This window comes from Sturnira hondurensis, unplaced genomic scaffold (assembly GCF_014824575.4).
Source record: "Sturnira hondurensis isolate 20B ecotype Veracruz unplaced genomic scaffold, ASM1482457v3 Scaffold0010428, whole genome shotgun sequence".
NCBI lineage: Eukaryota > Metazoa > Chordata > Mammalia > Chiroptera > Phyllostomidae > Sturnira > Sturnira hondurensis.
The window spans coordinates 6,305,943-6,332,625 of record NW_028083059.1 but is presented as its reverse complement, the minus strand read 5'-3'; the positions used below and the strand labels follow the sequence as shown (position 1 = coordinate 6,332,625).

Sequence of the window (26,683 nt, the reverse complement as noted above, 5' to 3'; positions counted from 1 at the left end):
TGATTCAGATCATAAATCCAGACTACTAGTTGAAGAAAGGACTTTGATTTGTAGACATGATTATTTGTAAGAAATTCCTGATTATAAAATAAGAAGAGTCATATAGCAATGGTTGAGTAAAACTTTCAATAAAAGGAAGTAAAATTTCTTAGCCAAGACTGAGGCACAGTGGTCATAACTCTATTCATTCTTTTCATAATAAATATATGTCAGAAGTCAAGAGAACAAAATTACATCTCAAAGACGATATTGGTAGAAAGTGGAAAAGAAATAAAAGTCTACTCTTCAACTTATATGGCCAATGGAGCGCAATGCCAATGGCTGGCTGGAGTTCGTGACACAAGACCCAGGTGTTCTTGTGTCAAAGATCCTCTTTCTTTAAGACCCTTGACTTTGATCATTTGGGAAACTGTCATTCTAATTTCATCAGGACAAGACATGTTGCTAACATCATCAAGAAGACTGCCTTAGTGAATAGACAGATTCGACGTGAACAACACACTCCCTACAGTTAGTGCACAATCACGGCAGCTCAGTGTACAGCCTAGGAAGAGAGAGAGTCTTGGTATTCTTAGTTCAACATTCAGTCTGGAAAATAGAGATGCAAATTTCTCAGTTAAATCAGAACACTTCTTTACCAGCAACACCTTTGAGAGAATCTTAAACCATTAAGAGAAGATGGGACTAAGTCTGGTTCAAATCCCTGCATTCATTACTTTAGTAGCAGCATGAATTTGGTCAAGTCATTTTATTTCTCCAAATGTGTTATCTGAAAAGTATGATTAATACCACCCCAAAATGTTTTGTGCAGATTAAATGACACACTACACATAGAACACTAAGTATAGTGTTTGGCATGCATCTGAATTAAAAGATCAATAAATGAGTTAATATTGGCTTCTAAAGAGAATGTTCACATACCACAATCTCAGCTGGAACACCGAGTCAGAACTGGGTTAGAGACCAGTACTACAGGGTACCAGGCAGGGCACACAAGGAGTAGGAGTCCTGATCCTTTTTTCTCTTCCTACAAAAGCCCTAGACAACTCTTGTTTCCACTTAACTTCTCCATTTCGCAGTTACCCAAGTGGAAAATAAAAGGAGGAAATAATACTGGCAACTTTTACAGGGGAACTGGAAGTCAAAAGAATGAATATAAATGCTAAGCATGAGTACAAAAAGGCATGAAAAAGAAATAAAAGGCAGTGTCAAATGTTAAGAACCCTCTGTACCCACCAATGGAGAAAAGGAGGCAGAACAAGTTACAAATCCTATCATGAAGTAAAGGTAGTTTATGTTACCAGTTTGGAGCTGAGATTCAGGTGTTTATGCTTCATGCAACTTTCATGACAATCATTTCATCTTAGTTGCAACAAAGCAAATCTAGCATAAAAGTCTCAAAAAGGATGTTTAGTAAGTACAAGGCAAGCATGAGACTAAAAATGATTCAAATGTACTTTACAAGTATTAAGAATAGTAAAACTGACAAACCAACATCTAAAAGGTTAATACAACACTGCTAATCAAATATGAAATTCAGTTGAAGGGGATGGTCATTCATCTCTCTTAAAACAGTATATATGAAAAGTAAAGGTTAGTTTAATTTAGGCTTTTCAGTAGATAGGCAGAGTGGTTATTAAGTGAGCCCACGGTTTAGCAATGATGACACACATTTATTTTTATGCCCTATATCTTTTTTGCACACCATTTTCACTAATTTTACATTCTCTGCAACCAGACTTTCCCCACTGCTTACTAAAAAACAAGCACACTATTTTCATTATTCTTGTGTGACAAAATATAAGGAAACATTAGTTTTAGAAACATATGTACATCATAATAGGAAGCAATCTTATCTTAATGTAATTTAAAAAGAGTTAAATAGACTCAAGTAATAAAAACTACTCAACTCATATGAAGCTTGCCAATAAGGCAGCCACATATCTAATTTATTTAGCAGATTCATATAGTTGGCTGATACTTCAGAGATTACCTCTCTTACTGATGTGCAAAGTAATTGGGAGGCTAAATCTCATTTATCAGAAAAAGAGGATTTATGTAAGTAAATCTGCCCTGTACTACAGGGTAACGAGCTTAATTCAGTAGTACTTGGTCAGTTTCCTTTTTCTGCTCATATCTTTATTTTTTATTTTGTTGCTGATGGAAGAGAACAAATGGATTAAAACCAGTTCTAAACTTATTTTTATACTTGGTCTTGGAAACACTTAACTTCTTTAATAAATATTTTCCCTCCCTAACTGATTAGTTCTACTTTCATTAAAACACAGGCAAGCAGAAATGAGGAACGAAGAGGTTCTTTCAGGAAAAACACTGAAAAAATAAGATTTCATCTGGCCTTCCCATCATCACTTGAAGAATTGTTTGGTAGTTACATCATCAGGAAATAAAATACTATCCTCTGAGGACCCTTACTCTTTACGAAGAGGAAAGAGAAAGTTTGAAGTCTAAGTCCCCCCTAGAGATGTCTCAAAAAAAAAAAAAAAGACTTCTGGCTTTCCTTTCCTGACTCCCCTCAGCAACCAAAAGACAAATGTAAAAGAATGCATTTACAAAAGTTTAAATAGAATAACAATGTGTGTGTGTGTGTGTGTGTGCGTGTGTGTGTGTGAAGCATGATTGTCTAACCACTATGCTGTAGGCCTGAAGCTAATTCAAAATATTTAATATAAACTGTAATTAAAGATAAAATTAATAAAATTAAAAATATTCAGTAACAGGATGTGTACTTAAGAACCCAAAGCAATAACAGAAGCTTTAGAGCCCAACAGCAGAGGAGGAAAAGTTACAAGCGGATTAACCATGAACCCCAAACACTTGGTTTGTCCTGCAGTAGGGCTCCGGCGACCCGGGCCCGCCGCCCATTCTCTGCGGGGAACCTGGGACCCTAGGTCCTTTCACACGGTCTCAGCGTGGACTCCGGCGCTAGCTGCGCTGCCGCCGCCTCGGGGCTGGCTGTCACCGGCGCCCCCGCCGTCCGCGCCGCACACGCGGAGCGCCTTATAAGGCAGCGCAGTGACGTAACGCCCATAGGCCGGGCGCGCTCGGCGCCCAGCTCGCATTGTTCGGGCGACTCCCGGAGCGCGCACAGCCCGCTCCCAGCAGCGCGGCGCGACTGCGGCCCCAGCCCGGCCCCGGCGCGGGGAGCTCAGGTAAGCCCGAGAGCCGCTCTGCTCCAGCAAGGGGCACTACTGTCAGAATGCCAGATAGTCAGTAGGTGAATTTTAAAGGTATCAGCATCATGAACTGCAGACAGGTTTCGAAAAGCGCGTCCAGTGAACTCTAGGTTCAAAATATTGTCCAACTGCTACAAAATTTGAAAGTAAAAGTTTTCTCCATGGAGAAAACAGACTGGGATTTAATTTTAAATGATGAGAAATGGGGTATAATTATGTATTACACAGACTTCCCAAGTGAGCTACACATGGAATCCTACCTGCATTAAGAAATCTTTGGGGAAAGGGTGGAGGGAGTATATTTGCAATACAACTCTATCTCCAGATCTCTCCCCTCGGACTAGAACTCCCTTAAATTTTACAAGAGCAGAGTGTGAAACACTGCCACATGGTAAAGGATTTGTTAGTGAAACACCCCCCCACCCGCCCGCACGCCTTTTGTAAATCTTAATATAAAAGACTAAAAAACTCCTGCTGGGAATACATCTTGTAATTAAGAGAAATGTAAGTCTTCAAGTTACAAAAAACTCTTACAAACGCTTTTCTGTCTTAAAAGTGTACATCAGTTTCCAAAAGGAAGTAACAACTATCACAGTTTTGAGTTATAATTTTTTACTTCAACTCCAGTCAGTGAATAAATGACATACTGCACTGAAAATTAAAGATAAACTAGTTTCTTTAGAGTAAATTTTGGGCATTAGTTTATTATGTACAAAACTAATTTAAAAGATAAAACCAATGGGAGACTTTTGCTAATCAGTGGCATTTCAAACCACAATTAGTTACATTTAAACCCTGAACAGGTTATTGCTATAAATGAACCCATAAAGTCTGATAACTGAACACTTGGTAGATGCTGAAAATCTACACATTTTACAGAATAAAAATAAGCAGAATAACTAAAATAAAATATGTTGTGTCAAGTTAAAAACACTAGAATCAGAGATGAAAACTGATTTACCACTCAAACTTTATTTGATTTGAACATATATTGTAAAACAAAACTTTTAAGTAATTGTGACAGAATTATTTCCCATTTAAAATAGCCTGTTTTATTTATCATTTGAAACATCATATTTTTATATGCTTAAATTGGGATATATCTGTGTTTCTAGTAATTCCTGTGTGAGTTTTTTAAAGTATAAGACATTGGTGTCTACCATTTTTGCTTCATAGGATTTTGTTTTTGTTGCTAATTTTGTTTAGAGCAATACAAGATTTTGGCTTTAGTATTCTAAAAGAGAAATTATATGTTATTTGTCCTGAAGATAGGCTGTATAAACTGCAGGTTAGTAACAAGAAGTAGGATTTTCCTAAAACTATTATTTCAAATCTAGGGAAGCCTACCATAATGAAGAGAGAGAGAGACAACACCCAGGTTACTGTGAAGTATGGAATATGCAATAGAAAAGTTGTTTATCTGATATAGGCTGTAATTGGAAACTGAAAAAGTCCTGCCTTGGGAAAAAGGTATTCCACCCTTTTGAATCTAACAGAGGAGGAGGGAAACAGAAACCATCAATTATTGTTTCAGCTATACCCAAAGTACCATCTGTACCATAAACTGTAGCTCAACTGTTGAAAATCATAACCTCTATCAAAGCTCTAACAGCTGTGTTTCCCAGAGTCTGCATTTTATTTTTTTAAAACAGGCAAGCATCAATTTTGAAAAAAAATTTAAATGACACACTTCGATATTCCATAGTTTCCCTTTTATTAACTTAAAAGCATGTTCAAAGAAAATCATCCATTTAAGACCTCTTTTAAAACTCAAAGTTAAACAAGATTTATCGTGGATATGCAATGCCACAATGGCTCTCTGAGTGAGCATTTCTTAGCCCTTCAGACAATCTATATGATGGAAAAAATGTTATACATAGAATTAATGTGATTTTTTACATTGTCAAATAAAGCATATATTAATTTTATGCTTAATTAAATTCACTTGCTCTCTTATGGTGATTAAGCCATAAAACTTTTAAGCCACTGGTATCTTTGTGATATTTTCCTAATGCTGTGATGGGGTCTATAGTAACATCCAATATAAAAACATGAATTAAGCTTCGAGCTTCCTAATTTTTAAGTCTACTTGCAATTACCATTAACTTGCTTTCTGAAAAGGCTGTAAATTTTGCTTTAGGACTCCCTGATACCTTTCCTCCCCCACCCCCCCAAAAGTGACTTTGGTAATAAATGTATTTTGAGGTAAAATAAAATGTGGAAGAATAAAATTCCATTAATTCTTCTTAGGTCATGTTCTGTCTATATCTAGTGCTTCAGGGCAAAGTAAATGCTTTTATAAGATGAAGAGAGGAAACAAAACACAGCCTCCTATTTAAGGAAAAAGGAAGGGGAGCAGGAAGAGAACTGTTTATAAAAGACTGGATATTGTGGAGTAATAATCTGAGGATGTAAAGAAATATTGGTTTCAACCTGCTTGAGAGACTGAAATCTGTTGTTCTCATAGCCAGTCATTATCTCTTAAAACATCTAACACATCTTACCTATCCTCTCAGGCATATCATTAATTTTAAATGTCTTTAGAATTTAGTTTGTATTTGACTATGAATTTAGCTTTAATTTAAACTATTTAGTTTTTATAAATTATGTTTAAATAAGGATTTAGAGATGAAGAGACACTGCATGCATATACAGCCAGCATCACAAACTTCTGAAGAAATATTTCCATGACTGCTTCTGCCATCATTACAGTATATGTGGCCACCAACCCAGTCCTTAAGCTTGATGTGGGCTACAAAGATTTTTAAACGTCCTCTAGCTGGTCAGTTTCTACTTTGAATGTTAGATGCACTAATTCCTAGCAGTGGTCACTGACACTGTTGTAAGCACTCCTACATCCCTTTTTCTTAAAAACAGAGTTGATATTTTCTCTCCCTGGACTTATGCACTAACGTTATCTCTGACTGGGAAAGAAAGCCTGGCAAACAAAAGTGGGAAGGCTCGCCAAGGAAAGTCCCTTGGTTCTTTTTCAGATATGGGGAAGCACTCCCCTTTCATGACGTTCTCTCAGATGCTTTAGCAGATTAAGACAGGACAGCAGCAGTTTTAACTGAGCGCAAGAACAGAGAATAGCACATTAGTAATCTCCTTTCTCCAATCTGACTGTCCTCACATTCCTATGCCCCACTGGTTCCAAAATAAGATTACATCTTAAAGATACAATTATTATCTTTTTATAATAAGCTTGGGGAATGACATTTGTGTGGGGGGCGGGTAGTGAAGTGTGTAGAGGAGTAAGTGGTAAGTGATTTATTGGCGCAGGTAAGAGTGCAGACAAACATACACCCAACTCCTTGTTTCTGTTTATGATAACTACTGATTCTAGCCTAAAGGACAGTTGCCATCAGTAAAAGAGAGCATATATTACATGAGAAATACCGAACACTCAACTCCACAGATGTACACACAAACACGCACAACTGGCAGGAAAACTGTATAGCTGCAAGAGGCCTTTGGAGGCCATCTGATCCAAATGCTTCACCTTACAGAAGAAGCTGATATCCACAGTGTGACTTGCTTCAGACACAGCTTCTCAGAGGCAGAGCCAGGGCCCCTTGATTTTGAGGTTACAGCCTTTAGTTTCTCTGTAAACTAGTGGTAGGAAGAGAATAATACAGAAGCCCCAGAAGTCTTGACACTGTGAGTGTTAATTTGGATATAAAACCCATTTAAAAAAGAAAATAAAAGGTTCAAAGTTATTGTTAGTAAGTATAGGCAGTAAGAAGGCAGAAGGAAAGGAGGTGAAGTCAATGTAGTTCAACCAGGCTGCAACAATGGGAAGGGAGTGATAAAGTGGGGACAGAGAAAACAAACAAATGTACATAAAGGTTTTCAGGATGGCAAAGCTCAGTCTGCTTTGAATCTGAGAGGTGCACTGGAAAAAGTCTGTGCTGTACAGTCAAAGACATTTATGTCTGAACCAGTAACTTGACAAGTGACTTTTTCTCTGTATCTTCCAACTAAGCATTTTGCATTCCCCAGACCTCCCCAACTAGTAGGTTCTCTTTCAAACTTGAAAGTGACTTAATACCTTAAAAACAACTCCCCAAAACCAGCAGAGGAAGTTTATTCTGCTTTACTTTATCCCACGTGCACACTCTGCACTGCTACATGACATAAAATTACACATTAATTGCTTATTTGGTTATTGTCTGTCTCCTGGACTGGAAACTCCTTAAGAGTCAATTGTGTAACCAATTTAACCCTAGCACATAGAAAAGTACTCTAGCTATACTATACACACCTTCAGAGGTGTGTCAAAAGGGTGTTAGATAAATGTACAAACAAATAAATTACAATTAGAAGCTTCTTATTTGGTAAGAAAAGAGTATTTCTGAGAAAAGTGGACTAAGAAGGGCCCCTTCTCCTAGATTTTGTCAGGAGCCCAAAACAAATCTCTGCCACTATTTGAGGTAACCACATAGAACTGACTGACAAACACAAAACCCAGAAACCATATTAGACTCAGATGAAGTCATGACAGTCCAATCTGCTTTGTACTGTACAGTGCCTGTTGTTGAAGCAGACTAAGTCAGATGCTTCTCTGCTGCTGCCCACCTCCGCCTACCTTACTTTAACTTCTTCCCAAAATAATGAGAATAGAGGTGGTCAAAGAATACCAGGTGAATTGCCCTGGGGCATGGAATGAACTCTAATGCAATGAAGGAGCAGACTGTAATGGTTTGTCTTTAATGAAGGATAGATTCCTCTGTTTTTCCTAATTTCCTAATGTCTGTGCCTCAGCTGTAGACCTGGAAGATGCAGTCACTGGGCCCAATAGTTTGTCCTTACAGTAACTAGAAACTTTCAGATTGCCTTTTTCCAGTCATACACTTGGATTCCAAAGTTCCTGTGAGTAGTCCCATACATCTACCAGATTGTACAGAAAACAAAGTGATTTTCCTCTATTTTTTTAAAGTTAGATAACTCCAATGTTAACCTATAAAGCCAGCCTAGGGCTCATAACTCCTCAGAAGCAGCCTTGTGCTAAGCACAGGCAGGACAATAGACCAGCAACTGAGTTCTCTACACGCCACTCCATGTCACTAACACAGCTTTACCTCTTAGCACCAACTGGCACTGTGCTGATGACAAGGACTAATAAGATCACCAGCTGCTTTTGCCCAAGGGCTCGGTCATGGTCCAGGATCTTTTGACACACCTCTGACTACAGCTAAAGTACTTTTCTGTTCTTTCTTAATGCACTGATAAACAATATAGATAAGACAGGTCAGTTGTACATAAAAATTAAGTAAGGATAAACAGTATGGGACTCTTTAAAAACATTCAGCAGAATACAGTCAGTCTTCAAGCTTGCTTCTTACTAGTGATACTAAACTAACATGGACAAATAGTGTTATCTCAATGGTAAGACTAAAGAGCAGGAATAATGGTTCATAAATCCAAATCCTGCTTTTCCTGGCTCTGCCGTCCATTCACTAGGTAAGCTTCCTGTAGCCTTCGCTTGCACAAACCTATACAAAGGAACAGTGTCATCCACCGTAAGTTCTCTCTCAATGCTGGGAAAGACAGAATAGTGGGCAGTAACTAGGACAAAATTATAAGCTACTGATTGTATCATTACCGAGACAATTCAGCTGAAGAAAATGGAAAGAATGTGAGGGAAAAAAGTCCGTCCTCAAGCACAGAGATGAACATAACTGCAGTTCATGAGCATGTGAGAACTCTGAACCATTACACCAAGAGCAGCCTCAAGGATGAGGTCAGCCCTCCAGGACTGGCTGCTCTGACAGGAGCAAATCTGCCAGATTTATCTTATCTCATGGCCCACCAGTCTTGGAACAAAAGTTTAAAGGTGAACTAAGTTTCTCTCTCTCTCTCTCTAAAATTCTTTTTTTAAAAGTCAAAACAAAAACAAACCTCTGAGCAGAAATCCTAAGAGGAATGTAAAACATTCATCACATTTGGGTTGACAAGACTTAAGTGGCTGCTGCTATTACATTTAAAGAAAAAGAAGGGGCTGCTTGGCCTAGGAGATTGGGGAGAGCATGAGAAAGTTCTCAGTTTTTTTTGCTTAAGACAAAGGGCTATGCAGTGAGATGCTGTGCCGGTCCGGTCCCTTCACTGTGCGGGTAATTCACAGTGAAGTAAGTTCACTGTGGAGTTTTGTGAAAATTAATCTTTTGCTGATAAAAAAAAGATTATCCATTCCTTAAAAATACATCAGTTTACTAGCAAGATGGTTAAAAACTCATATTATTAAAAGACATACATTATATTTGAGGTTACATATTATCCTTCAGGCTTTCATGCAACTGGCTATGTGGCACACTGAGATATTTCAGATAAAGTTGAGAACAACCTTGTCAAGTTATTTGGAGTTCCACTCATTTTTCCTAAAATTAGGCCTCACAAGGTTCTTTAGTCCCATAAAATTCAGTGGGTTGAGCAAAGATGCAAAGAATCGTAGGCAGCAGAGCTAAGATTCTCTGGCTATATTTCCTGCATCTGAACTTTATTTAAATTTGTCTCTAAGTGATTTCCTCATTTCACTGAATGGATCTCCCTCCTGAGAAGTGACAGGAACAAGAGGAACAACACCCTTCTTCTGCTCTTGTAATAAGTGAATTCTGAGAACTTTACAGTCATTCAGCTTAACAGGGGTTATGTTCCCCTCAGAAATGGTTCTTCTCTCCCCACAATCATTTGGTTATCAGGTATATAAGGAGCTCAGACCCATAGAGGGGGTAGAGAGGTATTACATCTTCAAGGAGTTTACAGTTAGTTTAAGAGCAAAACAAATATACTAAAACAAATTAGAAAGTGCTATAAAACAATATAGAGTATTTGCATCACAAAACTGTAAGGACTGTAGGGAATCAGAAAGTGGGAATCAGCTAGGGTCAGACAAGTTAGGTAACATTCATGGAAAAGATGGGAACTGAAATGTAAGTGGAGGCTACTGAATACAGCATTCCAAATTTATTCCTTGGAAGTCTACTATGAAAAGGGCATATGAGGTAAAAAGAGAAAGAAGGCTTGAACCATGATCAGAAAACCCAAATTCTGGTATTTAAAACAACCTTGCCCTGGCTTGTGTGGCTCAGTGGATTGAGTGCAGACCTGCAAATTAAGGGGCCACTGGTTTGAATCCCAGTCAGGGCACATGCCTGGGTTACAGGCCAAGTTCCCAGTAGGGGGCGTGGGAGGCAACCACATATTGATGTTTTTCTCCCTCTCTTTCTCGCTCCCTTCCCCTCTCTAAAAAATTAATTAAATAAAAACCTTTAAAAAAATAAAACAAAACAACCTTGACATTCATAGGAAGGCACCTTACAGTGACGGTTAAAGTGAAAAAGCAGTTGGCACTGTGGCAGAACCATAACAGCCATTCAGTAAATGGTACCCTATTACACTCCAGTTACGTCAGCCTCCCACAAAATGGTGTTCCACCCTCATGGGGGGCTACAGGCTTCTGCCAGGCTGGGGCAACAAGGCATTGCCTCAGGGCCAAAGAAGAAGTGCCTTATAGGTGTTGTTCTCTTACACCCAGCCATAAAGTGAAGCAAAAGGTTAAGCTCGTTAGAGTAAATCCATTTCTTTAGTGCCTAATCTCTCTGAAACAGCCACTCGAAAAACTAAGGTTATCCTTTATCCTGATTTCCCTGATAGAAGGGAATTCCTCCTGTGAGAAACCCATGAGTGTTCCTAAATACGTTGCCTGAGATAAGAAATAAGATACTGAGTAGTTAAGGACCAAAGAGATAAAGGTTTAAAAGCTAGCCTGAAATTTCTGTTTTACCTGGAAAGTCCTACCATGCCTGAGAGGTACACACACAAAAACAAACACCTAAGAGAAATCTTACAACTTGGACTAAATATTGGGTTGGCCCAATGGGTTGTTTGTTTTTTTTCTATACAATGGCTGTAGTAGTGTCTAGTTGTCTTGAACTTCACTCCAAACAATTTTGTTAGATTGTATTGTGGCAGCTGTCCTATCAGCATGCATTAAAACAAAAACTTATCAAAATTGGTGAATTTTCATGTAGCCATTTTAATATTGAAAATGCAAGAAAATACACAACCTTTTCTGCATATTATGCTTTATTATTTCAGGAAAGGTAAAAAGGCAACTGAAATGCAAAAAGAGATTTGTGTGGTGTATGGAGAAGGTTCTGTAACAGATTGAACATGTCAAAAGGGGTTTGTGAAGTTTCATGCTGGAGATTTCTCTCTGGATGATGCTCAAGGGTTGGGTAGACAAATTGAAGTTGATAGCGATCAAATCAACACATTCATTGAAAACAATGTTATACCACGCAGGAGATAGTGGACATACTCAAAATATGCAAATCAATAAAGTTATTGGCCAAAATGAAAAATGTGTCTTTTATTTTACAAAAAAAAATTAAACAGATGTTTTGGCCAACCCAATAGGCTATATCATATCCTAGACATAGATAATGAAGATTCCCTTTTTAGAAACTAATAGTCTCAATACTGCTTCCCAGGTGTTAATTGTACTTTCAATTTAGCATAACATTTTTAGAGTTAGACACTCAAAGATTTACTTCTTTACTTTTACAGCACACTTATAATCTTGAGAACAAATGTTTGACATATAAAGAACCAAAAATAAATCTGAATCCTGTGAAATTCCTATTAGAGTTTTCATATAGTTATGAACCACTGAGACTTGACAGGTCATAAAATCTCTTCTGATGGAATGAAACATACATTTTTGACATGCAAATTTGTATTCAATGCTAAGGGAAAGGACTTTAAATATTTCATGGGGGGGGGTTTATTCTATGGAACTGATATTTGAGGACCATCAATATCTTGGGAAACCTAAGAGAATAAATTGTATTGCTTTCCCCATGTTGCAGCTGAGGTGACAGGCAAATGAGGCAAGGTCACAGAATTCATAGCAGATTGTGTCTAATGTTCCCTATCTATTGGAATACACGGCTCTTCTGAAAGTGGCTTTCCTATTGAGGATTGGAGTTTTGCTTTTTTTCTGTTTTTAGCTGTGAATGTGTGAACTTTAAAAGTGAGGTATAGTGAAGTCAGTAGTTTTTTTAAGAACACTTTTTTTTTCAACTACATAGTTTGAAATAGTTTGCCCTCCCTTAGAATTCAAATCACAAGATATGGTCAGGGCAAAAATGGATGGGTATTCATGTAACACATACATGAGGGACACTGTAGCCTTTTCTTCAATTCTGCTATAAACAGAGTTTTTCTCACAGTTAAACATAACTAAATGGGTCAAACTCTTGCTCAAGTACAAAACCAGCAACAGACCCAGGGCCAAGGGAAGTGAAGTGTCAAGTCATTGCTCTCATCTCTAGCAGGCCTGTTGCTAACCACTGTAACATTAACATCTCAATTGACTTGCCCCTCACCACACACTGTCCTTTACAACACCATCTTAAAAGAAGCCAAATTAGAGAAGAGAGGATAGGATCACACTCTGTGTTCATGGATTCTGTCTTCTCCTGCTTGGAAGTGACAGAAAAGGAAAATGTAATGCAAACAACTCTGAACTGTCAAATTTAGAGTTGGGAAAATTAAGGCTCGGGTAACCAAAATAATTTTAATTTTGTAGTGTACACAAGAGGACGTGTAAAACACAGACCACAAGAAAAATGATCACTTACATTTCAACAGATTCTAGAATAACACCCGTGTGGAACTAAACTTTACATATGGCCCAATCTCGAGCCCTCTAAAACATCATGGAGGGAGCAGAAACCATCACCCTCAGGAGCCAGGAAAGGTGGGTGAGGGTACACAGGGGATACTCACTGTGGTTCATGATCTGACTGCTCAGCAGGAAGCCAGACCAGGAATCAGCCTTCATCCTCCAGTGGCCCTGACATCTAAACATACTATTCAGTGCTCTTAAATGTTCACAGTTCTGGGTTCCCCTATTTACTGATTTACTGTAGCTAAAATAAACTGGGGGATAAAAAGAAAGTTCTTGAGGTATAAAAACGTTTCATATTTTACACTCTTTCAGCTCCTGTCTACCATTTCTCATGGCAAACTGTATGACTTCAATAGTTACAATAAAACCTAAGCCTCTGTTGTTGTGGTTTCTAAATTTCTGTAGTTTGAATTTCCCACTAACAAGTTAGGAAACTTTTGGTTTCCCAAGCATACCACATTAGCCGCTGCCTCTGTGCAGGCAGCCACACTACAAGGTGAAAGAAAATCAGTGAACTCATCCCCTTTGGCACATGACTGGTCCCAGCTTTGGCCTTTCATGTTAAATCTGACAAACTGAACACCAGTGAATTAACGCATGAAAGCCAAATAAAGGAGGAAAGCCTTTTTCTTAAAGACCTACAGGAACTAGAGGCTTAAAAAAAAATTTTTTTTTGGCCCAGAATAAGATTTGGAAACTTTTTAAAAGGGAAAGAAGAAAAGCAACCTACCAAAAAATAAGTAAGTATTAAGAGAAAGGAACTATGCTAATCCTCCAAAACACCTATTTACAATATCTGTTTGAAAACAAACTGATCTGGGAAGAGAAAAAAAGGACTAATGAAAATTAAAACCTGTAAATTCTGAAGGTACATCAGAATGCTCTTCTGAAGAATTAATTTGTTTTCCTCAATGTACTAAGATACAAGATACAAAATGGATTTTGAGCAATAAGAGAGATACATATAAATTTTTTAGTAAGATAAAACACATACACTTTTAAGGGTTTACAGTACTATGCCCTTGAAGCCCGTCTGAGAAAAGGCTGCCTGTTAAAAATATTTTCCAAGAATTTTAAGTTCCTTGAAATGTTTTATGGAAATGGTATTTATGACAAACCCACCTCCTCTGGGGAACATGATATGTTATTACTGGCAAAGTCACAAATTTTTAAACTATCCAAAAATAATTATGTATTTATGCCAAATGACTAAACTTTCTTTATTATTACAGTGATTAAGAGAATGTTTGCTAATGTCTCACGATCAAGGCTCAAAGTAGCCATGAACCTACAGGAAATACTGTGACCAAACAGTGGGTTGCCAGTGGTGGTGATTTTCTGTGCTTTTGACAGACAGAATATTGCAACACACAAATTCACTGCAGAGGATGATGGTACACGCATGAGATGGGAGGTGTGGATGTATATCATGGTGGTAAGAAACAGGATTTGGAGTTGGCATTGTGGTTCTGCCAGTTACTAGCATTATCTTTGGAAAATTATTTAACATTCTGAGCCTCAGTTGCTTATTTGTAAAATAAGGACAGTAATACTTGCCTGCTATGACTGTTTGCAGGACTAACATGCTACATGACATACAATAATATGGTAATTATTGCTCAATAAATGGTAATTATGTCATTCACAGCCTGTAAAGAGAAGAAACTACTTACCATGTGACTGTTGTATAGTTACTCCCTAAATGGTACCTAGTTCAAAACTAGAATAAGTGTAGTTAAAAATTTAACCAATATTTACTGAATACCAATTAGGAGCCAGGCACTGTACTTAAGCTAGAAATACAACACTGAATAAAACAAATAGCTGACCAGTTATTGAATAAAACACACACACACACTCCTGTCCCCCTACTTCCATGAAAGTTACATTATAGCAGGATAGATAGCCAGTGATCAAATAAGTAAAATATAGTAGTATGTCAGATGATACTAGAAGAGATGAAGGAAGGAGTCCAGAAGCTCCCTGGGGAAGCAGCCAGTACAAAGCCACAGGTTCTGTTGTGTTCAAGGAATAATATGGAAGCTGGTGCGATTGGAGCAGCGTGAGCAAAGGTAGGAGGGGTCAGGGAGCTGAAGAGGTGAGGACAGAGTGCAGGGATGAACAAATGAATGCTAAAAACATGGGACAGGATAAAGAGGAAACTCTGTTGAGGTCAGTACTCTGTCTGGGCTTTCTGGAATGTAGCCTGGTAAAGTGGAAAGAACACATGCTTTGCAGTCAGTGAGTTTTTATTCTGGTTTGGTTTTTATGCTGTTTGGTAATTATTTAACCACTCTAAATTTTAGTGTTTTGGTCTCTAGCCTCATCTGTAAAATGTTAAAAATAATCATTGGATTAGGATTAAGTAAATCCTTATATTTAATCTTCCTGGGCCTCAGTTTCTCAACTAAGAAAGTGCAGGTGCTACACACACAGACCTTATAAACACAGATATATAACTAATAGTCAAAGTGCTGTTTTAAAATTATAATCAAATAACATTACTTTTATAGTTTGTCTTGGTATTTAAAGTTTCAAAACAACAAAAGTATGTGGCTCCTATTCTTCAACATCACCTGATAAAATACCCTGTAAATCTTAACTGTTTTAGCATGGAGCAGTAAAGATCTATTTGGCAGCCATGTTTCACTTCCCTTTCCTGCCCCTGCTTAAGAACACTGGTCTAATGGAAGGGTTACCAAGACAATGTTTAGTTGCAAAAATCAAGATGAACTGTGTTTATAGTAAGCTGTATTTTTGGATAAAAAAGGGAGAGAATAAGAACCTTTATTTATATTTGCTTGTTTACTCATATTAGATATTCTGAAAGGACACATAAGAAACTAATCAATGGTTATGGGTTGGAGGGAGAATGGGCAGATGGAATAATGAGGTGGGAGGAAGAGACTTTATAGTATACCTTTTAATATACATACTTTGAAATATATGTCATGTATTTAGAAATGCTAATTTAAAATCTGAGAGTAAAATTTAGACATGCTTTGTTAAAAATGAACAAAATGAACTTTGTATAATTACAAAGTTAATTATACAACAATATAAAAACTGAAAATGACCTATTTCTTGGGTAGTTTGGGCATCCCTCAACCTATTATTTTGTATTGTTTCTGAAGTGCTCAAATACTTTATAAAATATCTTCAATAGTTTTCTCCATCTTTTTCACTATGGAAACTAACCCCAAAAGTAGCACATATAGAAAAAGAGTCCATTCAGGTCTGTGCCAAATAGGTCAGCCCACCCCATTTGAGTCCCCAAATAGACATGTCTAGGAGTTATCTGATCCCAACAAAGAAAGTGCACATTCACACTCAAGGGACGAAGGATGGGCTAAGATGAGCAGAACATCAGAGAGGCTTTGGGAAGGCCAGCAGTTAGCATCCACTGTGATTTGCTGGCATTTCAACAGATAATGAACATTCAAAGTATCATTTTCTCCCATGAGGGGAGAAGAGCTATGGTATAGATCTGTAAAGAAATGGAAAATACTGGCTGGTTCCAAATACACTTGAGCAGCAGACAATGAAGAATGGTTATAAATGTCAGAGACAGCTTATAGAAAAAGATCAAGCAGAATTTTTTCAAAAATATTAACATGCCTTAAAATGCTGGTTTTCCGCCAGAGGTGATTTTTATTCTCAGATTTTTTAACAATGTTGGGAGGAGACCTTTCTTGGTTGTCATAGCTGAGCTGGGGTTCCTAGGTTATTTCTGGCATCAGTAAGTAGAGGTCAGGGATGCTGCTAAACTCACAGGACAACCCCCATAACAAAGAATTGTTTTAAAATGTCCACTGTGCTAAGGCTGAGCAACCCTGGCCTAAAATGACAAACAGTATGGCTACCCATGTGCATGGCTGAACAGATGCGTGAATGGCCTAAAGGCAAACGAGAGTAAACAGATTATGTAAAGATACCACCGTAAATTCATTGCGGTGTAAATTCAGGTGGCCTCTACCTCAGGCCAGCGCATTGTGGCCAAGGTGCTCTTCTGTGTTGTCTCACCATCAGTACAATTTTCTCCTTCTAATAGTAATGGATGTATTATGACAGGCAGTAGGCTAGGAGCTTTTTTGTCTGGATTATTTTACTTAGTGTCTGAATGACACTACTATGAAGGAGGATCCAGTATTATCCCCATTCTACAGATGAAGAAAATGCAGTCAGATAGCTTGCTCTGTCACACTAGGTAGAAGTGGAGAAGCCAAGATTGAACTCTGAAAATTGAACTCCAGAATCTGAGTTTCTCCTCCCAGCAACTACCCCGCCACCCATAGTGTTCCATTGCCTCTTTCCTACTCGTGCTTCAGTGTTAGCGAGCATACTTGCTCCCTTTCAGTCATCCTGGCTGCCTCTTGCTACTCAGCCACCTGCACTGTTTACTGTTATTTGCTGTGGCAGTAGGGAATAGGCAGAAGGGGGCTGGCTACCATGGGGCAAGCAGGTAAGACACTAAAGAACAGAGGTCACAAGGAGTACAAAATCAACCACAGAAAAGGGCAGGAAGGAATGGGGAGAATGGTCAAGAGTGAAAGTACTAGGAATCTGGGGATAAGCCCTCTATCACCATCATATTACCAACTGAAACTTAAAGGCAGCTGTGCATGCTATGTGCCAGGCAAGATATTCTTAAGAGTTCAAAAGCATGCACACACACACACACACACACCTGTGACAATCCAAAGCTTCACATGCTGGGTAGCTTTTTGAATGCTTCTCCTTAGAGAGGGGCAAGGCAGCCAGAGGAAGGCATCATGGCTACCTTAGATCCAGATAGGTCTTGAAAGATCAGGGAGGTACCAACCTGAAACTTTCAGTCTGCCACAGACCTGGAGTCTCAATCTAATGAAAGACAGGCTAGGTTGTGTGTGTGTGTGCGTGTGTGCGTGTGTGCGTGTGTGCGTGTGTAGTGGTAGACATAGTAGTAGTAATTAAAATGGAAAATCTGGAAAAAAGTGTTATGTTAGAGGACTCTTTTCAAGGATGTAGTTATTGATTTTAGAGAGAGGGGAGGGGGAGAGAAAAAGAGGAAAGTGGAGAAAGAGAAAGAGAATGAGAAACATTTATGTGAAGAGAAACATCGATTGGTTGGCTCCCATATGTGCCCCAACAGGGGATGGAACCTACAACCTAGGTGTGTGCTCCAGCTGGGAATTGAATCTACCTTTGGTGCATGGGACGGCACTGCAACCAACTGAGCCACCAAGCGAGGGCTTAGGACTCTTTTTCAAATAATTAAGAATGCAAAAGGAAAAGTGAGTAGGCTCTTAAGTAAGCATAGTAGTGTATTCACAGTAATTGGTTTTTAAAAAGTTTTCTCTTGATAGCTGTACTATACTACACTCAAAGCAAGACCAAAAAATCCACCTGAGTAAATTGCAAAAAGGAAAAAATCCATCTGTGTAGATATTTTTTAATGACAAATTGAAATGTGGGATGGGGAGGCATAGCTTGGTGGTGTTAAATGAACATCCATCATCTGAGGGTTCTTTCTAAAAAGCTCCTTAAATGACAATACAGCACTGAAGACCCGACAGCACATGATTCAGGCTCAAAGTGGTTATCCCAGTACAGATTTACCCATGCTGTCCTTTGTTGTCACTGCTGTGGTAGTTTCTGTATTAGTTCCCATTTTCTTTCCCTTTTCAAGTCTACCTGGCCCTTTGACTGAGATGCAGTCTTCCGTTTCCAGGCCCGAGTCCATGGTTTCAAACTGAAAGTAGTCTCCTTATAGCCTCACTCCCCGAGCTGTGTCCATTAGCTTTCAGACTGTTTCTTTCTGGTTCTGAAACCTCATTCATCTTCAGTTTTTCTTTCTAGGAGAGCCTTTGTCTCAGTTAGTTCCTTTCCTTTTTTTCCCCTCCTTTTAAAAAAGAATGAGATTTACCCTAAACCCAGGTCCCTCTGCTCAATTTGAGGATTTCGTGAACTCTGAAGTTCCAATTTCTCTGTTAAAAGCTCTCAAGCACCTGAAAATTAATAGGTCATCTGATTATTTGTATCTTCTTTTTTCCTTTTCCCATTCTCTGGGGAGCTAAACAAGATTATTCAGATGAGGAAAAGTCCTGACTCGTGATATCCAGTGTTTATACTGTCTATCCCTCTGGTAGCACCTGAAGACTCCTCCATCACTCCATGCCCTAACTTCACAAGGAAGTTACCATTTTCTTTCCTTACTTCACAAGGAAGGAAAATGGTAATCCAGCTTGCTGGGTCTGGACCCATTTTTGGTGTCTCGAAATGATCTCAATAATGATGACAGGATTTTCGGTAACAAGGACATAAAACAGACACAGATGTACACTCATATTCAGCTAGCAGATGCCAAAAAAAGTGTTACTGTTCTTCTATATCTTGCTGACCAAGTCAAAGGAATTGAGCATTACATTATGACTATGGTATGCTGTAGCTGTAATTTTTAAAAAACCTTTGACTTGTGAGAGAAATAAAAGGAAGCAGCATACATGGAATTAAACAAAGACTAGTCATAGCTATTTTTAAGAGTGCCCCTAAAATTTAGACTAAATAGTGAAAAGTCCCATTGAAAAAGGGAGTAGTACAAGGAAACAAATTATAGGCCCAGTTACCAAGAATTTATCTCAGCCCAAGGAACCTTTCCAATAAATGCTATGTAACTACTCTGCAAACTGCTTAGAACTCTGTGGTTATTTAACCATGAATATAGCTGCTATCAATGCAATGCAACACCTAAAGTCACACATTAGGTAAAAATTGCTGTAAGATGGTGGGACACAATCATAACCAGATTATCAAAGTCTAGGTGTGAGAGAAGATGTAAAATCAAATAAAGCAGTGATATATATATGTATGTATGTATGTATATATATATATATATAGATATATATATATAGTTTTCTGCTTAGTAATTAACATGTAAATCCATAAGAAAAAGTAATGTATTAAACTATCTCTGGAAGAATGAAAGCAAATACAGGAATTGACCTCTGTTAAAGTGAAGTTACAAATTTTGGACTAAAAGAGATATAATATTTCATATACTTTAAGAAAAAAGCCAAGCAAGATTTGATATCATGCTATTTGGTTGTTGATGGGAAACTATAATAGGTTATGACCAGAGTGATCTATGCAAGTATACAAGCAGGTTTTGACTGAAAAAGGTAAACTGATAAGTTAAAGCACAGTACCTTGCACATAGTAGGTGCTCAATGTAATTGCCTCATAAAGATCTGAAATGAATGTCAGCTGACCTGCATGCACCTCACTGCAGACGGGCCCATTTAAAAACCAGGCAACTCAGTGGTTTCAATGCCTGTATTTCAAAGAGGGGCTTCCAACAAAACCCAGTATCTTATGGAGACAGTTTTGTCCTTTAGGGTTTCTCCAAGAACTGGGAGAGGGATTTCAAAGCAGAGAGTCTTCCATCTGTGGTAGGGAGCAAACAACTAGTTTTATTAATGATGGAAACATTGAAATGGTGACTAGGCCAGTAAATCTGGCGACTTCATCAGACTGAAGCAAAGGGCTTGCTTAGTAACAGTTTGAAGAAAGCGACTGCTTAGTAAACCAGAGACTTTTCCAGAGAAAGACACATTTACCATTTAGGCTTCAATGGTCTGTCCTTGTGAGAAATGGTTCTCAAAGTGTGGCCCCTTTCAAGAAGTCTGTAAGGTCAAAGCTATTTTCATAACAACACTATCTTTTTAATTCTCATTTTCTCACAAGTGTGCAAGGAGTTTTCCAGAGGCTACACGACGTGTGGTGACCTCAGGACTGTGACAGCTAATGGCATATATGAAACAGATTTGAGAATCCAGCTGTCTTCAGTTAAGCCAGACATTAGAGTTCACAGACATATAAAACAATACAACTTTCCCACTGTTTTGGTTTGAAAAAGTTATTTTATAAAACATGCTATTTATGTTAACATATAATAGTTTTATTAATGAATAAATGCATATTTTTATAGTGCCTTCCTCTGAATTTCTAAAATAGTAAATATTGGTATATATAGCCCATACAATCAAGAGCTCTTTAGAGCCCTCAGTAATTTTGAAGAGTGTAAAGGAGTCACAAGACCAAAAATTTGAGAACTACCACTCTGGACCTTGTACTGAATTGCACTGGAACTATCTGCTCATTCTTTCCCAAACAGCCGCAGACTCAAGGAACAGGAAACCCTCCCTTTTTCATCGCAGCACAGCCCCAGTACTAACTATAGTCATTTAGTGTTTGCAAAGTAAATGAGCAAAGGTGTTGCCACATTCATAATATCAAAACTTTAAATTCAAGATCCACATAGTGAATATAGTCAAGTTTTTGGAGTTGTTCACTACTTATGGGTTGATTTCTATAGCTAACAGAAACAACATAATGTCATTAATGGCTTGTGGAATTGACTTTACTGCTAGATAATCACTCTAAGTTTATATGGGCCCATTGTCTGAAAAACTGGATAAGAATCTGGAAAAGTAGAAATGTAATTAATGTGTTGAGATGGTCAGATTATAGATGAATATTTCCATTTTAATTTCATTCACTGTTTATGTAATATTCCTTGTGATAAACAAGCATATTTGCCCAGTAGAGTTCTGGACTCTGAGAAAAATAAATAAAGGAACCACATCTTGGCAGAGATGAAATAACCAAAGGAGAGTGAGGGGCCAGGATGTAGACATTGTTTGCCCATCTCTCTTCTCCAACCAGTGAGCACATACTGTTCTAACACAGGGATCTGAAGAGGGAAGAGACAGAGATGCTCCAAGTCTCCATTCTCTTTAGAGGCTAATGTACTTGGAGAACACCAATGAGAAAAATGTTTACACCTCATTTTCTTAAATATCTAAAATCATGCATATGGTAAAAAACAGAGCATCCTATTTAAAAGATGAATAAGCTGACTTAGAACAATGTTACAGTATTTTCAACAGGAAGGTATATTTGCTTATTCTTTCATTTATTCAAAACATACTCACTTAGTGCCCTCTACAGGTTAAGGACTTTGTAGTGGACACTATACAAGACAAAAATGAATCAGACGTGTGTCCTATTTTTAACAGGCTTATATTTTAGTAGGGTTGATAGTAATGAACAAAAATAAGACCAAATTAAAAGTGGTGAGAACTATATTCAGCAATATAAATTATTATGGGCATGGCTGACATTACCATAAGCATTTGAGCACACCATATGTTTCATATGTGTGTTATATAAATGCATATTATTATCAACACTCAGTGTATCACACACACGCTGACATGTGTGTATAAATAAAAACTGAAAACACCCTCAGAATGTATAATTTGTAATAAAGAACCAGTACCATAGTTAGTACCAAAGAACATTCAAGATGATAGATGTGATATTTTGAAAAAAAAACAAACAAGAAAATGGTATTGCATATTAATAGTGATAAACCACAGTAAGTTATAACAGTTCTAAGCCATAACAAACTGTAAAGAAAAGCTGTAATAAGATACTGCTTTAAGCCAGTTTGGATTTAACTGCCTCACATTTGTGTCCATAAAACCAGCTTCCACAACCTGTTTTTATTGGACAGGATTCAATGAATGTTCCTATAATCCTGTGGTGTCAATACTTGAACATGAATATGAGTACTCCAAGACAGTAGTCCTCAAACTGGAGTACACACACCCCTGAGGACAGCGAAGACTTTCCAGAGGTACAAGCATTGGAGAGCTTTAAGGGAATCAATGTCTACATCTGCAGTTCACACACATGTGCTTTCCAAAACTGATCTGCCAGGAAAAGTACTTGTGCTCTGAGTTCTCCCCTTCCAACAACCCTTTCAAAATAATCTTATTACTTAAAATCTTACCAAATGCCTCTTTATGGGTTGGAAACCCCTCTGGGGCACAGACAAGGGGGAAACTGGAAAGACTCCTGAGAGGGTCCAATGAGAGAACAGCTGCAGTTTCAGAACCCACCACTGGATGGAGCAATGTCTATTACTTCATCTAGGCAAATTCAGACAAGCCCGTATGCCTCAGCTTTTTAAGAAGTCAATGGTATTTATACACTTACTTAAGTTAAAAAAAAATAATAAAGTCAGACTTTTCCTGCATATCATATTTGGGTGACTGGTTTGCCAATGACGACTCTAGATTATATGCCAGAGGTTAATATGTATCTTTTCAAAGTATTTAACCTTGAATAAAAAATTCCAGATACCAATTTTAAAATGTGTGAAGGGGTACTTAGCATTTAAAAATTCTTTTGGAACAAAGTACTGAAGAGAAAAAAATTTTTTTAATTTAGTTTATTTTTAGACAGAGGGGAGGGGAGGGAGAAAGAGAGGGAGAGAAATATCAATGTGTGGTTGCCTCTCACTGCCCCCTACTGGGGACCTGGCCCACAACCCAGGCATGTGCCCTGACTGGGAATTGAACCAGTGACCCTTTGGTTTGCAGGTGGGCACTCAATCCACTAAGCCATACCAGCCAGGACTGAAGAAAAAATTTTAAAAACTATCCCATTTACAATAGCATAAAAAATAATAAAACTCTTAGAAATAAATTTAATCAAGGAGGTAAACAGTCTGTACAGTAAAAACTACAAGACATTGATGAAATAAACCAAAGACACAAATAAATAGAAAGATATTCTGTGTTCATGAATTAAAATAATTAATATTAAAATGTCCATACTATCCAAAGTGATCTGGATTCAGTGAAATCTCCATTAAATTCTGATGGCATTTTTCACAGAAAAAAAAAATTTAAATCCAAAAAGGTATATGGAATCACAAAAGACCCCAAAGAGCCATAGCAATCTTGAGAAAGTAGAACAAAACTGGAGGCATCACATGTCCTGATTTTAAACCACAGTGCAAAGCTATAGTAATCAAAAACAGTATGGAACTGGCATAAAAACAGACACAGAGACCAGTGGAACAGAATAGAAAGCCCAGAAATAAACCTATCCATATATGATCAATTAATTATCAACAAAGGAACCAAGAATATACAATGGGGAAAGGATAGTCTCTTCAAGAAGTGGGTGCTGGGAAAGCTAGATATTCACATGCAAAGGAATGAAACTGGACTTACATCATAAACATTATAAAAAATGAACTCAAAATGGATTAAAGATTTGAAACCAGGACCTGAAACTGTAAGAAGAAAACATAGGGAGCAAACTCCTTGACACTGGTCTTGGCAGTGATATTTTGGCATTCACACCCAAACAAATTAAACAACCAGGGTTACACCAAAGTAAAAGTTTCTGCACAGCAAAGGAAACTACAACAAAATAAAATGGTAACCTGTGGAATGGGAGAAAATATTTTCAAACCACCTATGTGATAAGGAATTACTATCCAAAATACACAAGGAACTCATATAACTCAATAGCAAAGAACCAAATAACCCAGTGAAAAATGGGCAAACCACCTAAATAGACATTTTTCCAAAGACACATAACTGGCCAACAGGTACACAAAAAAGTGCTCAACATCATTAACCATCAGGGAAACACAAATCAAAACCACAAATGAGATATCAGTCACACCTGTTGAAATGTCTATTATCAAAAGGAGGCAACAAATGCTAGCCAGGATATAGAGACAAGGGCACTCTTGTTCATTGTTGGTGGGAATGTAAACTGGTATAGTCAATATGAAAAAGTATGGGAGTTCCTCAAAAAATTAATAATAGAACTAGATTGAGTCATCCCACTTCTGGGTCTATATCCAAAGTAAGTAAAATCACTATCTTGAAGAGATAGCTACGCTTCTGTGTTCACTGCGCCATTATTCACAATAACCAAGGTGGAGAAACCAGTGTCCAGCAACAGAGGAATGGATAAAGAAAATATGACTGCACACACACACAGCAGTGGGCAAAAGTAGGTTTACATTTATAAGTACACAAAACACAATTTATTCTTGTACTATTAATTATTGTGTTATTTTTATATGAACAACTGTAAACCTACTTTTGCCCACCCTTGAATGCACATATATATATACACAGGGTCCGGCAGAAGTAATGCCTGCTTGAGTGTGGTTGGTAGGGTAATACCATGGGTGGAATAATTTATATTTTTATTTTGAACATTTCATCTAGAATGTCTTATGGTGTGCTTGAGTGTGATACTGTTATGTTACAGAATTACATGCATATGATTTTGTAATAAAAGATTTTGTAATAAAACAGGGGCATTATTTGTGCCAGGCCCTGTATATACAATGTAGTATTACTCACCCATTGGAAAAAAAAGGAAATCCTGACATTTGCGATAATGTGGATATAAATGGAGGGAATTATAGTAAATGAAATAAGCCAGGCAAAGAAAGACAGGTGTGTTCTGCATAGTATCACTTATATGTGGAACCTAAAAAAAAAAGTTTCCCTGACCAGTATGGCTCACTAGGTTGGGCGTCTTTCTGCAAAGAAAAAGGTCACTGGCAGGATTCCCTGTCGGGGCACTTGCCTGCGTTGCAGGTTTGGTCCTCGCTAGGGGCACCTACAACAGGCCACAAATTGATGTTTCTCACTCACATTGATATTTCTATCCCTCTCAATCACCCTCCCCTCCCCTCTCTCTAAAAAAAAGAAATAAAATCCTTAGAAAGATAGTGTAACTCATAGAAACACAGTAGAATGGTGGTTGCCGGGGGCTGGGGGTGGGGTGGGGGAAATGGGGAGAGTCTGGTAAAAGGGCACAGTAATAGTGTGAATCAAGTCTGGGGATCTAATGTGTAACACGTGACTACAGTTGACAGTACTGTGTGACACAACTGAAACTGGCTAAGAGTGGAACTTAAGTGTTCTCACACACACGGGAAAAGGTGCATATATGAGGTGATGGATGTGTTAATGTGTTAATTAGATGGGAATCCTTTCACAATTTATGTATATATCAAATAATATATACTTTGAGTATCTGACTTTATTTTTCACTCATACCCCAGTGAGCTAAATTTAAAAAGTGGATAACATGTGCTAAAGGGATGTGCCATGATTACTTCTTATATGAACGAACTAACTGCACATAATAAAATAATTATTTCAGGAGAGGAAAGAGCAAACATTTGAAAATTGCTGCTCTGTGCGATATGAACTAAAAAGAATGCATGCACAATGGTGAGACTTTTTCTTCAAGTTTTTCTAATACAGAGAGTGTTCCTGGAGAAAGACACTTTGTATGTGGACCAGGTCCCTGCCATAGTTTTTGTTCTTTGTCAGAGAGGCAATGTGATACGCAGAAACAGTCTTTGCCCTTCCTGACCCTTGATTTTCAGAGCTGAAAAATAGAAATAATAATCCCAAGCCCTAAAAATTTACCATGATAATTAGAACCAGTAGATGTATGCATTTAGCTCAGCTTGGCAACACATCACTGACACTAAAGAATGCTAGTTATTATATAGTCTCCAAATTTTAGTCTTTGGGCTATGTGAGGAAAATCACAAATTAGAACTGAAATTATTTACTCCCCTTTTTAGGTGAAAATTTAGCTACTGATCAACCACCTATAATATGCATATTCATTCATTTTTCCAGTAATGTGGACAGATGTTAGCTAATTCAGTCATGATGTTCCCTGTGAAAAAATGAATGGCCATGTAGGTTAGGAATATAGGCTGTGTGCACAGATTGTGGTATAATCAATAAGGAAGAACTGGCTGCATCAATACTCAGTCAGAACACCATTTCTGACATATACTCAAGATTCCCAAGTGATTTAAATGTACCTAAAACTGTGATAAGCACTGGTAAAGAACAGGCCCTTCACACAGAAAACACCAGGTGTGTATGTAACTCAGGTGGGAATT

The 26,683-nt window shown here is 37.8% G+C and overlaps 2 protein-coding genes across 3 annotated transcripts in view; one reads left to right on the top strand and one right to left on the bottom strand.

The window, feature by feature from the left end:
• Positions 1 to 26,683, bottom strand: part of CMSS1 (cms1 ribosomal small subunit homolog) — a 395,148-nt gene that overhangs the window by 331,163 nt on the left and 37,302 nt on the right. The window lies entirely within an intron of this gene.
• Positions 1 to 26,683, top strand: part of FILIP1L (filamin A interacting protein 1 like) — a 312,935-nt gene that overhangs the window by 257,188 nt on the left and 29,064 nt on the right. The window contains exon 1 of one of the 2 annotated variants that reach the window (XM_037058928.1): positions 3,057 to 3,170. The exons of the other annotated variant lie outside the window; for it this stretch is intronic. The gene's annotated coding sequence lies outside the window, so the exon portion shown is untranslated. Of the gene's footprint in view, positions 1 to 3,056; positions 3,171 to 26,683 lie in introns of those variants that run through there. 2 annotated transcript variants of the gene reach the window in all.